This window comes from Procambarus clarkii, chromosome 38 (genome assembly GCF_040958095.1).
Source record: "Procambarus clarkii isolate CNS0578487 chromosome 38, FALCON_Pclarkii_2.0, whole genome shotgun sequence".
Taxonomy (NCBI): Eukaryota; Metazoa; Arthropoda; class Malacostraca; order Decapoda; family Cambaridae; genus Procambarus; species Procambarus clarkii.
In genome coordinates, this window is record NC_091187.1 from 15,701,494 (window position 1) to 15,707,493 (window position 6,000).

The following is a 6,000-nucleotide window of genomic DNA, read 5'->3' on the forward strand; positions in this document are numbered from 1 at the left end:
TTGATTCTCAGTCGAAGCTGAAATGAATAGGCAAAATCTCTCCTATCTGATGCCTCTTTTTACCTAGTAGTATACGGGTGCTACGGGCTGTATCCTGGGATATATATATATATATATATATATATATATATATATATATATATATATATATATATATATATATATATATATATATATATATATATATATGTATGTGTGTACTCACCTAATTGTACTCACCTAATTGTGCTTGCGGGGGTTGAGCTCTGGCTCTTTGGTCCCGCCTCTCAACCGTCAATCAACTGGTGTACAGATTCCTGAGCCTATTGGGCTCTATCATATCTACATTTGAAACTGTGAATGGAGTCAGCCTCCACCACATCACTTCCTAATGCATTCCATTTGCTAACTACTCTGACACTGAAAAAGTTCTTTCTAACGTCTCTGTGGCTCATTTGGGTACTCAGCTTCCACCTGTGTCCCCTTGTTCGCGTCCCACCAGTGTTGAAAAGTTCGTCCTTGTTTACCCGGTCGATTCCCCTGAGGATTTTGTAGGTTGTGATCATGTCCCCCCTTACTCTTCTGTCTTCCAGTGTCGTGAGGTGCATTTCCCGCAGCCTTTCCTCATAACTCATGCCTCTTAGTTCTGGGACTAGTCTAGTAGCATACCTTTGGACTTTTTCCAGCTTCGTCTTGTGCTTGACAAGGTACGGGCTCCATGCTGGGGCCGCATACTCCAGGATTGGTCTTACATATGTGGTGTACAAGATTCTGAATGATTCCTTACACAGGTTCCTGAACGCCGTTCTGATGTTAGCCAGCCTCGCATATGCCGCAGACGTTATTCTCTTTATGTGGGCTTCAGGAGACAGGTTTGGTGTGATATCAACTCCTAGATCTTTCTCTCTGTCTGTTTCATTAAGTACTTCATCTCCTATTCTGTATCCTGTGCCTGGCCTCCTGTTTCCACTGCCTAGTTTCATTACTTTGCATTTACTCGGGTTGAACTTCAACAGCCATTTGTTGGACCATTCACTCAGTCTATCCAGGTCATCTTGTAGCCTCCTACTATCATCCTCTGTTTCAATCCTCCTCATAATTTTTGCATCGTCGGCAAACATTGAGAGGAACGAATCTATACCCTCTGGGAGATCATTTACATATACCAGAAACAGTATAGGTCCAAGGACTGACCCCTGCGGGACTCCACTTGTGACGTCTCGCCAATCTGAGACCTCACCCCTCACACAGACTCGTTGTCTCCTGTTGCTTAGGTATTCCTCTATCCACCGGAGTACCTTCCCTCTCACTCCAGCCTGCATCTCCAACTTTCGCACTAGCCTCTTGTGTGGCACTGTATCAAAGGCTTTCTGACAATCCAAAAATATGCAGTCTGCCCACCCTTCTCTTTCTTGCCTTATTTTTGTTGCCTGGTCGTAGAATTCAAGTAACCCTGTGAGGCAGGACCTGCCATCCCTGAACCCATGTTGATGCTGTGTTACAAAGTTCCTTCGCTCCAGATGCTCCACTAGTTTTTTTCGCACAATCTTCTCCATCAGCTTGCATGGTATGCAGGTTAGGGACACTGGCCTGTAGTTCAGTGCCTCCTGTCTATCCCCTTTCTTGTATATCGGGACTACGTTAGCTGCTTTCCAAATATCTGGCAGTTCCCCTGTTGCCAGTGATTTGTTATACACTATGGAGAGTGGTAGGCTCAGTTCTCTTGCTCCTTCCTTTAGAACCCAAGGGGAGATTCCATCTGGGCCTATAGCCTTCGTCACGTCCAACTCTAGTAAACACTTCCTTACTTCCCCACTGGTAATCTCAAACTCTTCCAGTGGTTCCTGGTTAGCTATTCCCTCACTTACCTCTGGAATTTCTCCTTGTTCTAAGGTGAAGACCTCCTGGAATTTCTTATTCAATTCCTCACACACTTCCTTGTCATTTGTAGTGAATCCTTCCGCCCCTATCCTTAATCTCATAACCTGTTCCTTTACTGTTGTTTTTCTCCTAATGTGGCTATGCAACAATTTAGGCTGAGTCTTTGCCTTGCTTGCGATGTCATTTTCGTATTGTCTTTCTGCCTCTCTTCTCATCCTGACATATTCATTCCTGGCATTCTGGTATCTTTCTCTGCTCTCCAGTGTCCTGTTATTCCTATAGTTTCTCCATGCCCTTTTACTTTGCTGCTTAGCTAGCCTACATCTTTGATTAAACCATGGGTTTCTCATCTTCATTTCTCTGTTTTCCTTTTGGACTGGGACAAACTTGTTTGCAGCGTCCTTGCACTTCTGCGTGATGTAATCCATCATATCTTGGGCCGTCTTTCCCCTGAGCTCTGTTTCCCATGCTATATCTGTTAGGAAATTTCTTATCCCCTCATAGTTTCCCTTTCGGTATGCTAACCTTTTGGTTTCGGTATCCCTCCTCGAGTTCAATAACCCTTCTTCAATCAAGTACTCAAGCACCAGTACACTGTGGTCGCTCATTCCTACTGGGTCCTCAAAACCGATTTCTCTTATGTCGGAGTCGTTCAGAGTGAAGACTAGGTCGAGTCTCGCTGGTTCGTCATTGCCTCTCATCCTTGTGGGTTCTCCTTGTGGTTTCTCTGTGTGTGTGTGTGTGTGTGTGTGTGTGTGTGTGTGTGTGTGTGTGTGTGTGTGTGTGTGTGTGTGTGTGTGTGTGTGTGTATGTGTGTGTGTGTTTGTGCATTTACCACTTGTGCTTAGAGCTGCTAGCTCTTGGGCCCCACCTTTCTACCCATAGGTTGTCTAATGTACTCGCTCTCAACCTATGTTCCCTTATCATATCTACTACATATATTTCTCTCTAACAAAACTGCTCCCATTACCATGATGGAGCCTGTAGGAGCTATCTAACTCCCAGGTAACTATTTACAACTCCCTGAATAACCCTTAAGAGGTTGGTGTGGGCTTTAATAACCCTCCAGTGGTTAGATTAGGTTGGGTTAGGATAGATTAGGTTAGATTTGTGTATAGATTAGCGATGACGTTGCCGGTACATATATTTATGAGGTCTTAGACCCTACTCATATACAGACTGGTCTTATTAGGTTTGAGAAGTGAACTTAGTCCAACTTCCCCGGGACAATGAGTCGTCAAACTGGACTGCATTTGGGACCTCGGTTGGGACCTTGCCGTGGAATCTTGCTGTTTTCGATTGGGACTTTCCTCAATAGGGACCTCACTGGGAATCTTTGCTTGGGACTTTCCTCTGGGTGCTTGATGGATCCATACTGGGTACCTCGAAAGGGACCTTGCTATAGGGACTTCACTGGGGATTTTCCTTAGACTTTGCTGTGTGACTTTGCTAGAGATCTCGAAAGGAACTTTGATCTGAACCTCATCCATATAAAACTATTATTTGTGTGGGGCAGATTTTCGTCCAATTTCAGAAAATTGTAAACAATCCTTTGATGCTGTATTATATATTCACATCATTCATTATTAAAATCTTGAATTATATTTGATAATTTATTTAGTAGTAATATATTTTCCAATTTGCTAAGTCCGAAGAACGATGACATTAAATTAATATTAAAAACCCAAATAATGTCTTATATCACGGTCTTTGGTTTAAAAATATCTAAGAATATATTTGTCTAATGCTAATTATCTTTAAAGGCTTATAGATATTTGAGCCTTTATATCTAAAAAGGCTCAAATATATCCTGAGTGATTGAGAAGCTTGACCCCTATCTGCACTGTGTGGTCAGAGGCTTGAAGCCACTCTACTATATGTGATAAGCCACTCTACTATATGTGATTCAGAGCCCCGAAACCTATCTATCTACTGTGATTTAGGAGCCTTAAGTCTATCTACCTAATGTGATCTAGGAGCCTTAAGTCTATCTACCAACTGTGATCTAGGAGACTGAAGTCTATCTACCAACTGTAATCTAGGAGACTGAAGTCTATCTACCTAATGTGATCTAGGAGACTGAAGTCTATCTACCAACTGTGATCTAGGAGACTGAAGTCTATCTACCAACTGTGATCTAGCAGCCTGAAGTTTATCTACCCTGAACATTCCAGGGTCCTGAAGGCCAATTACCCTGAACACTAAACACTGTGCGAGAACACTTGGGTATTACACTGATTCTTCAGACATTGTGTTTTGAATTTGAAACACAGATCTGATGAGTCAGAAAACTCAATATTTCCACCTTTCATGACAATATTGAGTTTTCAAACTAAACAATAAAATCTTAAAATAATATTCAACACGTGTAGTCTTCTATGATCTTATCTTAGAAGACCTACGATGATATCATCTATGATACCATCATCGTAGTTATCATCTAACTACGAAAACAATTGTAAAATAATAAGCCCAATTTAAGACCCCATTTAAGTTATATATGTGAAATGTTCATATTAGTACTTGAATTCATCATGCTAATTTATTTATTTTCCTAGGTATAATATGTATTCAAAACTACATTATTCCATGCGTCGATAATTTATATTAGGGGGGGAGAGGGCGTGGTTTGGTTAACGAGTTAATCGCCTGAATCATTTAGAAAGTTAAGTGCTTATTATTGGCAATAACCGTGTCTCCCAGAACCTCCTCCCTGCACGTGAAGGTCCACAGGGGCCACCTGGGACGATACCCATGCATGTGATGGTCTTCAGGGGCTTCCTGGGACGATACCCATGCATGTGATGGTCTTCAGGGGCTTCCTGGGACGATACCCATGCATGTGATGGTCTTCAGGGGCCTCCTGGTACGATACCCATGCATGTGATGGTCTTCAGGGGCCACCTGGGACGATACCCATGCATGTGATGGTCTTCAGGGGCTTCCTGGTACGATACCCATGCATGTGATGGTCTTCAGGGGCTTCCTGGTACGATACCCATGCATGTGATGGTCTTCAGGGGCTTCCTGGTACGATACCCATGCATGTGATGGTCTTCAGGGGCCACCTGGGACGATACCCATGCATGTGATGGTCTTCAGGGGCTTCCTGGTACGATACCCATGCATGTGATGGTCTTCAGGGGCTTCCTGGTACGATACCCATGCATGTGATGGTCTTCAGGGGCCACCTGGGACGATACCCATGCATGTGATGGTCTTCAGGGGCTTCCTGGTACGATACCCATGCATGTGATGGTCTTCAGGGGCTTCCTGGGACGATACCCATGCATGTGATGGTCTTCAGGGGCTTCCTGGTACGATACCCATGCATGTGATGGTCTTCAGGGGCTTCCTGGGACGATACCCATGCATGTGATGGTCTTCAGGGGCTTCCTGGTACGATACCCATGCATGTGATGGTCTTCAGGGGCTTCCTGGTACGATACCCATGCATGTGATGGTTCACAGAGGCCTCCTGGTACGATACCCATGCATGTGATAGTCCACAGAGGCCTGGTACGATACCCATGCATGTGATGGTCCACAGAGGCCTTCTGGGACGATACCCATGCATGTGATGGTCCACAGAGGCCTTCTGGGACGATACCCATGCATGTGATGGTCCACAGAGGCCTCCTGGGACGATACCCATGCATGTGATGGTCCACAGAGGCCTCCTGAGACGATACCCATGCATGTGATGGTCCACAGAGGCCTCCTGAGACGATACCCATGCATGTGATGGTCCACAGAGGCCTCCTGGGACGATACCCATGCATGTGAAGGTCCACAGAGGCCTCCTGGGACGATACCCATGCATGTAATGGTCGTCGGACCATTCCTACAACTTCTCCCTCACCTATTCCTCCTCCGCCAATTCCTCCCTCCAACACGACGGTAAATTATAAATAAATGTTTACATAATACTTTAGAGCACTTCGTACAAATCAAGGGGATGTAACGGCATGTACAAACATTTTCGTGTGTGTTTACCTCATCAAACATTCCCTCTATGAGCCCCGTAAGGGTCTGAAACTGCGTTCGGATACTTAATTGAAAAGTTGACGCGGCCGAAATGGCTTCCATTATCCTAAATTGACGTCTCATGATCGACTATGAGCTTGTTTGAGCGAAGGA